Raw genomic sequence first — 10,307 nt, 5'->3', positions numbered from 1 at the left:
CCTATTTCATTAGGAAGTTATCTTAGTAGGTATTTCACGGCAATGCAATATTGTAAATCTAAGAAAATATATCCCCCCTGCCCCAGGTTACACATATGTTACTATTGCGAATCATTTTCTATCATTCAATGTTTCACTGGAATTTGCAATTACTGTCATCAGACACGTATAACCCACTGACCTGAACCATACAAAATAGAGTGATATATTAATATAATAACAAATGCAAATATGGGTAACAAGTTAATGAAGGTTCTTTGGTACCCCCCATGGTTAGTCTAATTCAGTATTTTATTATGCATGTGAATTGGCTTCTCAAATATTTCTGTATTCAATGGATATGGATGCCCGTACTCCATCTGCAAAGTACATTTTACTTCATATTGTTTTTTTGTAAAAAGAATATTCTATTTAATTCTTGATTATTTCTTTTATAAAATACTATTGTGATAATGTATTATAATGCCTGGTGGCACTATATTACTTCTATCAAATTGGTAATGTCTTAATATTTAAACTCTGAATTCTTTTCAATTTAGACATGACTTTTAAACCCTGTCCTGTCTCAAAGTGTCCTGTAATTATGGGACCAGGTGGCACCCCTAATCAATACCGTGCTGCAGATGTCTAACGCTTACTTTCTGTCATTTGCATACACTAGAATTCTTAAATATTCTGACTAGACAGAGGGCTAATTAAAATCTGTAGCTGGGAAAATGGCAATGATAATGAAAATGTTAATTATCATATGCTATTTACTGAGATAGCAATGTAATAAAAGTTGCCATGGAATAGGTCAGTTAAGTTCTCATAGTGATTGTCTAAATTACATTAGCATTGAATATTTAGGGAAAGGAATATGCTGATAAAGTTTACAGTTTCTATCTTTCTATCTACCTATCTAGATATATATTCTTATTCTTAATTAATTATTGTTCAAGTTCAATATGAATTTCTGCAATTGAAACACTGCAATAACACTATTACACATTTAAGCTCTACTGAATATTGTAATTTAACATAGAATTGTCTGTAGCAGTCTTACATTCCAATAAAACACTGTGCACAAATCTGATTTCTAATGATTTGTACTTTATAGAACACTAAAAGAAGACTTAGGTTAAATGCAAAAGTAATGTTATTTCATCCAAATGTGTTCAGCCCTATGTATTGTTAAAGACAAAGCCTGCAGCAAATCTTGTTTTAAAAATGAATCTCGTAAAATTAATATATTCTCCATAAAGTTGTATTGCTTAAGAAAACTTGTGAAAGGTAGGAGAGGTGGGAAATGGAAGTGAAATGTATTGTAATCTGAAAGAACAAAAAACATACAACAACAACAATAATACTTGTAATAATAATAATAATTAATTAATGTTGAGTTAACACTCAAAACTAATTTCTTTTACAGTTTCTGTTTATGTTAAAGAGGCAAATTGGTCATGGATATGGAATACTTCAATACTATACTATAGTATACTATACTCCAATTCTAATCAATAAATCAATGGCCCTTCCTGGCACCCACTAGATATTTAACTCTGGTGCAGGGACTATATCCTGCCACAAATACCACATTTTATTGGCCCATTGATAAACCTTTTAATGTCAAATCTATATTGATATAGAATACATCTGTAATCTATATTACCACACTATCAATGTAGGAATCTTCTGTCGATCCCAAATAGGTTTGCACAGGCCAGGCTTTTCTGTGCAGCGATTGAATAGACTTCTTAATTTGAGCAGCTATGGAAAATACCTCCTAAATCATTACTGCTCGAAACCTTTTATGTTGCGTCTTAGGTGACATAAAAGGTGCAATTGTGTAATTGTGCAATTTTCTAACTCCTTCGGCCATGTCAATACTTTTTATCTTAATGAATCAAGTTCTGTTGAAACGTCTATTCTTCGAGACACTCTGATCAAAACAAACCCTCAAATTGTCAGCTCTACAGAATCAACTTAATAAATAGCAGGAGAGAAAAAAAAACTCCTTGTTGGGGATATAAGAATACATGCTAGAAGGTAATGAGGCATAGCAGTAATATTCTTGTTTCCAGGCTGCTAGAGTCCCACTGTCATCCTCTAATTGTTTCCTCCCCTGAAGGTAAGGGCAGCAAATTTTGAATTTAAAATGATGGGCTTTAATATCACATTCTGAAAAGCTGTTGAAAAGAAGACACACATCAGGGTCTAAATGGCTTTTGAATAGGCAAGGCCATAAACACATTCTTGCATTTTGTTGTTCAAATGAGAAAGGGGCAATTATTGGAACTGATTACCCTTTATTATGCGATCTATGATCCACACAGGAGGAGTAGAAAGAGCTGAATAATATTGTAGTGGTAGTGCTTGTACTTTTGGCATGTTCTTGGCAATATTAAAGTCAAAAACAGCCTATTATATCACATTAAAAGATCATTATTATTTCCGCATCCTAAACAAATTTAAATAGGCAATAAAGAAGAATGAATTGCACAAATCCTATTATTTCACAAAATAAATAAGTGGATGTTTTCTTTTTTTTTTCTGAACAAGCCCACACTTGGCAATGCTTTCTTTGACCCCCACTCCCTCTGCATTAAAGCAATGGTTTGTAACATCTGCATTTTCCTTTTTTCCCTTTACTAGTATATTTTCTCTGTGCTTCTCTGTTGTTGCTTCTACTTAGGTAATTAACGTAAAATATGGCTTTTGAATAGGATTACCATCTGGCCCTTTAATCCCCCAGACACATCAACACAGAACAAGTTCTTAAAGTTATCATAAATGAAAAGAAATCGGTGCATAAATAGAGCATTAAACCATTGCTAAATTGATATCAATTAATACAGAAAACATGATGTTTATTACAGAGGCATTTCTATTTGTATAACTTCCTGGAAAACAATTTAAAAAAATAGCTTTGAGATGTATTGTTATTTTCCTCATAAATGTGTTGAGTAAACAAGCTACAATCACTCATGCAAATAAAATCATTTAATGAATTAGTATAAACAATAATGTAATCTAATATTCAATATCAACCAAATAAATAAATAAATAGTAAAGCATAGATGCTGAATAAATATACCTAATGTATAAGGAATTCACATGGATAATGTTTAATAATGTATTTATTAGGAAGTTTTCCCTTACATCCATTATATTGTTAAGCTTATTAAATACTTATTATAGAGAGATGACAGTGGATATTTGAAGTCCTGCAATTTTTTAATTAAATGTCATCAACCAGAAATGCTACATTACAACACATCAGCTGCAGAATAGCTACATTTGTCTTTCATTATTAGAAGGATATTTTACATTTAGTGATGTGTTTACTGCCTGGATATTCTTCAAATCTTCTTTCTTGGAAAAGCTTGATATCTAGAGACTTAAGAATAAGTAACAGGTAATTGCTTGACTCAGATTTACCTGTTAATTTTGAAAACGCTTAAGCTACAATTCCAATACTTTATTCTGCATTTTGAAATGTGTTGCCCTCTAATGGCTGCTGTAAAGACACCAGCTTAATATGTATAACCTGAATTAAAATGTGTGAATCACTAGGAATGTGCAATGATAGCAAATAAAAAGCATGATAAGCTTTCCTTCTCACAAAGGAGTTTGTTTTCATTAACCACTTACATCTTGATTCTTTGCTTTGGTCCCCAAAAGACAGCTGTGTCAATATTGGTTTAAAAACACTAGCTTTTAAGTGTAGGGTACAGCAAGGGACACCTGTAATGTGTTATATAAGTAAACAAGACGATCACACATCGAGATTGTTTTGTAAAACGGCTTCCTTCTTTCCTACTAGAACCAATTTTATTTGGAAAACTACACAATAAGCTGTACTGTACACAATGTAATTTAGACAACAGTTTAATCATACTAGTTATTATCAAACTTTAATACTGCATTTTTAAAATGCTCTTCTGCATTGCTAGCATTTTTCACTCCAAAACTTAGCTCTCAATACTTGAGTCAGTTATGTAATTTGAATTAGGTGAGAGTAAGTAAAGACAAAGAAGAGAAATGATCATACATAGCCATCATAGCAGCCTTACCTGACCTGTGTATTTATAAAACTCTCCAGTGGGTTTAGGCAATAGGAGGTTGTCAGCAGTAGGTAACTCAGGGTTTAAAACAGACTATTCTTTAAATCAAGAGATTTCGGTATATGTCTGTGGCCCTGACAGATAAGATGGATTCCAGGTGTACTTGTTCATATGCATAGCCAAGATTGGGATTGCATAGTCCATTAAACTGAAGACCTAGTCCTGTCACTTGTCCTGTTCACTGGCACTCAATGACAGCCCTGAGTGTAGGAACCTCTCTTAATTGGGATAGACAATACTTTTTTATGTGTATTTTTTACATGTACCTCAGATGTTTCTGATCAGGGTCCCACCAGCAAGTCAGAACCCCTCATGTTCAGTTCAAGAACAGAGTCACTCCTAATAGTCTCCTGAGTTTAACCAGTCCAAAGGTTTCAGCCAGAGACTGCAGTCCTTATGACAACATGGGATGGATATTATGGAAATCTGCTAGTTTGCCAGCAAGGTTAATGTAGGGAAAACTATCAGTGTTAGCAATTGGCAAGGGGACGCCTATGCTCTTAGGAAGGTATCTGAAGCTGAGGTAGTAATGGTTTTGGATCTAGGACTAATAGAGTATGGGTTACATGGTATGTGTGTAAAGAGGAATGATACACTGACTAGAGCATTGAGTCATTTGATTAATGGATTCCTTTAAAAAGGAATATTTCTAAAAGATTGGAAATCTGAACACATTATTCAGATGTAGACATCTGGGAATTTTCAGCAGGTGTCTTGTTATAGATGTATCAATATTCTTCCAGTTTTATCTAAGTATTGGGAAAGCTAGTAGTTGGTCAACTGATGGATAATTTGGAGTCTTGGGATTATTATTTTGCATCCATTACTGTTTGGAATAGATTTGAAACCTAATACACTACTAAACTGGTTTCTTTCAGAAGTGATAGATTACTAGTGGACAAGGGAGCTGTGTGTTTTTCAGACTAAAGAAGCCTTTTAACTGATAATTGTTAAGTTTTCAGTCTTGGCACTGAAATAGACAATGTTATCAAAAAGATGGGACCCAAAATGTTTGAGTAAATGACACAAGAAAAGGTGTTCTGAAATACAACACCAACAAAAGCAACAACTTAGGGATCTGCATTGGGGCATGTACAGTTTAACCTTTAGTTGAATTACTTTCCTCAGGTTTTCCCTGGGGCAGACTTGCAGAGGTATACTGATGATACAGTCAGATATGTACCTGTACAAAACCACACTGAGGCATCTTCCAAACTGAATGCTTACCTTAAGAATGAATACATTTATCATATATGGGTTTAAAGGCAAAGCCAACTAAAATAATATTGATAATAACATTTTTTTCAATCGATGTATGCTTTATAGTTTTACATACAAACAGTTTTGCAGGAGATTTGATATTAGGACGATTTATCTACTTGCATTTAAAATTTCATAGGCATACTTCATACCCCTATAGTTATCTGAAACGTGGATAATGTCATTACAACATAGTACATTTTATCAACCTTGGTAAGGTTTAACCAACATTTGATGACAACGGAGATATTTGAAATACTTCATTGCTAAATTATTATGAAATGTGACATCCAAGATATCCTGAGGAATTAGATACATTCCTAAAGATTTTTTTTTTTCTGAAATAAGTTTTAGTATTACTGTATATGGAAAGTTGTTTTGTATTTTAAAAATCAATTGGAAAGTGATCACTGCAGTTGGTATCCATATACTGTTTATGAGGAAAACCTCTAACAATAAGATGAGGAATGTTGGCTTGAATAATTATGTTTTCATTTGCTTTATATGTTTTGTTTTCATTTTAATGGACCACTCAAGACCAGACTAAGCCACAAATTACTAGAGACCTTCAAATAATTTTCACTCTGAGTGTCCAGGTCTCAGAAACACCCCCTAGTAAATCACTTTACACAAGGCTAGCCTGTAGAGTTTTATTTGAACTGTAAAACACTGAAAGATGAGATATCAGTATTTATTTTTTGTCTTTCTCTGACCTTTGTTTGCTCTCCAGGTTTAATTTAAGAAAATACATAACCTTTACAGTGTATCGATTAGCTTTGAAGATATGGTGGATCACTGTGAAGAAAGCAAAGCACAACAGCAGCAAAAAACACAAAAAAACTAGACCCTGAAAGCCGCAAGGGGCAGGAATATGATTAGCTAAGGAAAACACTGTGAATGTGGAGTGGTTAAACTGTCACCTCACATTTATAAGAAACTGCATCCAAATGGAGAAGGATTTTGTGAGCAGGTTTACAGTTAAACTGCTCCTCCATCATCTGGATTTTTTTTCTATTCTTAAACTTGTATCTATTTATTTTAACCTTTCAAGGGCAGTCAGCTTGTAAATGTATACATTGCTGAGGAGTATTTATTGTGAATTTATTTATTTTTTACTCTCTGTGTGCAAGGCTTTTTTAAAAGCATGTGTATTTTAGAATATTGACAAAGTAAATACTTTTGTGTTTATGATTTAGTATGACCTCATGATGTGTACAAATGCACTTAACTCCGGCAAGCCATATGATCTTTAAGAGAAATATTGAAATGCATTTCTATTTAAATCATTTAAATATATCTCACAATGCATTTGAGATATCTTAACTCAATTTACAGTTATCTCAAACTAATGTAAAGATATCTAAAATACATTGTGAGATATCTGGACATAACTTCCTGTATATGTGCAGAGATTATCACTTCCTGTTTACTTGTTTGGTTATTCAGAAATCATTGACCAAGTGAACAGGAAGTGATCATCTCAGGCAACATACAGGAAGTTATTTTGAGATATCTCAAAATGTATTTCACATATCATAAAAGTTATGTACAGATATCTGGAAATGTGTTTCAAACATCTTTAAATTAATTCTAGATACTTTGAAATTATTTGGGGATATCCTATTAACATTTACACATAAATCAGTTAACTATTCACTACAGAAATAAGGTATCAACTCATCTGCCTCATCTTATATTAAGTTATTTCAAAACCAAAAATATTTTAGAAGCGTGAAGATTATATAAATGTAATGGTATATCACAGTGCTGATCACGTTTGCTATACCAACAGCATGCCAATGTCTCAAACCATTCCATAATGCTAATAACTTAATCTCATGTCCTGGAAATCAATTTTCCTTTTGTAATCCTCCGTTCAAAATTCAGTAGCAATGATAAATATTAGTGACCTACATACCTCATGCAAGTCATACTAGTGATTTATTAATATCCTATCTTTAATCTTTTAATCCATTTTAAATACATTTTCAGTGTATAGGATCAGCTCCCTTTAGCTTAAAAGAAATAGAGTGCTTAAAAAGTATGATTGATAATAGTAATTGATGAATAATTCATTCTACTTGAATACTTAAAGGGGAAAACCAAGTGTCTCTTCAGTACTTTATCTTAAAATTCACACCAAACCCTGGGGTTTCTGACAGTCTGTGTTGTATTCTTCAAACCACAAGATCCCAAACCAAGACGTAAGCAGAGAGTATGCATTCCTGTGAAGTCTTTCCTTGGTACCTGTTACCCATTCCCAAAGTAATGAGTAGTTGTATTTATGGAGAACGTTGGGAAATTCAAAAAAATATGTACAAAATGTGATGACAAAATGATTAAAACATTGTGATTTAAGGTGATGGTGATGTTAACATATGATAAGCTACATTTCATGGATGGATTTCGTTGATTATAAGAAATGCACTTTACCTTGTGTTGCCCTGAGTGTAGGAACCTCCCTTAATTATATGACATAACTGTTTGGAGTGTCTTAAGAATCAAGGTACTGAAAATACCAAGCCAGTTAGCATCACCTACAAGAAGGTAACAAGAAGAATGTGACTACACAAGGAGAGACAGAAAATTAAGATCTTGAAAGGTGTCTGCTATAGGAATATATGTCCCAATCTATTTAGAGCCATATTGGAAGACCTTTTTAAAGATATTCAATTGCCAATACATACATGTGAAGATTAATAGTTCAATAACTATATGATGCTGACATTAAAGCATGAACTTGGAAAAAATAATAGACTCGGATGTGGGCTTTAGATTATTATTTTTCTGGAATGGCAACTTTGCAGGAAAACTTGAGCTTTTTAGTCTCGTCCTAATAATTCTGGTATACTTTGGAACCTTTCCATCCCTCAATTCTGACAAGGGCATCAAGAGTTTTGTAAAATACATCCCTTCATATGCTTCACTGAGGACATGACATTCTTCTTAACCTGCAGTTGAACTTTGCTGTGTCTCAAAAACTTAAATACTTGTTTAATCTGGCCACAAAATATGGCCCCAGTCCAAATAATTTAGTAATTCAGTCTCTTGCATTATGTTGCTACTTCAAGACTTCATCTGTGGATCTCTGAAATGAATACCAGATTCATGTTATGAAAGGTGAATGGTAGTCCTGGAGAAGTTTACTGAAGATCTTCAGTTTTGGGGGTTTCAGTAAGCTTTCCAAAGAAACACTTTTCACATCAAATATTTGAGTATAACCTGTGTAGTATAGCTCAATAGCCTTTAACTTCTTTATCATGCAAGTGGTCAAATCAGCATGTTTGTCGTTTGACTACAAAAAATTAAATACAAAAATGTCACCAGTCTTGTGAAGATTCGATAACCTTTTGCTGGAGACCTTCAGACAAATCGCTCACTTTCCCCATGATGATGAATGACTGCGTTGCTCTTGTGCACATCCTCCTTTTATAACCTAGCTTTTATTAACTCTTAGAGGTTTGGTGAATCTATCATATGACCAACAACAGGAATAGATTTACAGCATTTATTTGTGAAGTACATTTAGGGTATGGAATGCATGTAATTATGTTTGACAGATGGAATATTTACTGTGTATAGTTAATATTGACAGTCAATACTTTTTTTCAGATTTTGATATAATTGTTCATAAATACTGAATGTACATTAGAATTTTCTATGTTTAATCAACTTTGGTTAGATTTGACCAAGGTTATGCATACAATAGGAGGCAGACATATACAGACGTGCTCAAATTTGTTGGTACCCTTACAGCTCATTGAAATAATGCTTCATTCCTCCTGAAAAATGATGAAATTAAAAGCTATTGCATAATGTATACTTGCATGCCTTTGGTATGTCATAGAATAAAGCAAAGAAGCTGTGAAAAGAGATGAATTATTGCTCATTCTACAAAGATATTCTAAAATAGCCTGGACACATTTGTTGGTACCCCTTAGAAATTATAATAAATAATTGGATTATAGTGATATTCCAAACTAATTTGTTTCTTTAATTAGTATCACACATGTCTCCGATCTTGTAATCAGTCATTCAGCCTATTTAAATGGAGGAAAGTAGTCACTGTGCTGTTTGGTATCATTGTGTGCACCACACTGAACATGGACAGGGGAAGCAAAGGAGAGAGTTGTCTGAGGAGATCAGAAAGAAAATAATAGACAAGCATGGTAAAGGTAAAGGCTACAAGACCGTCTCAAAGCAGCTTGATGTTCCTGTGACAACAGTTGCAAATATTATTAAGAAGTTCAAGGTCCATGGAACTGTAGACGACCTCCCTGGGCGCAGCCACAAGCGGAAAATCGACCCCAGATTGAACAGAAGGATAGTGTGAATGACAGAAAAAGAACCAAGAATAACTGCCAAAGAGACACAAGCTGAACTCCAAGGTGAAGGTACGTCAGTTTCTGATCACACCATCCGTTGCTTTTTGAGCGAAAGTGGCCTCCATGGAAGAAGACCCAGGAGGACTCCACTTTTGAAAGAAAAACATAAAAAAGCTAGCCTGGAATTTGCTAAAATGCATATTGACAAGCCACAATCCTTCTGGGAGAATGTCCTTTGGACAGATGAGTCAAAACTGGAGTTTTTTGGCAAGTCCCATCAGCTGTATGTTCATAGATGAAAAAAATAAGCTTTCAAAGAAAAGAACACCATACCTACAGTGAAACATGGAGGAGGCTTGGTTATGTTTTGGGGCTGCTTTGCTGCACCTGGCACTGGGTGCCTTGAATCTGTGCAGGGCATAATGAAATCTCAAGACTATCAAGACATTCTGGAGCGAAACATACTGCCCAGTGTCAGAAAGCTCTGTCTCAGTCGCAGGTCATGGGTCCTCCAACAGGATAATGACCCAAAACACAGCTAAAAGCACCCAAGAATGGATAAGAACAAAACATTGGACTGTTCTGAAGTGGCCTGCTATGAGTCCTGATCTGAATC

Source organism: Amia ocellicauda, chromosome 8, assembly GCF_036373705.1.
Source record: "Amia ocellicauda isolate fAmiCal2 chromosome 8, fAmiCal2.hap1, whole genome shotgun sequence".
In the NCBI taxonomy this organism is placed as follows: Eukaryota; Metazoa; Chordata; class Actinopteri; order Amiiformes; family Amiidae; genus Amia; species Amia ocellicauda.
The sequence above is the reverse complement of the archived record's forward strand: the minus strand, read 5'-3'. Positions refer to the sequence as shown.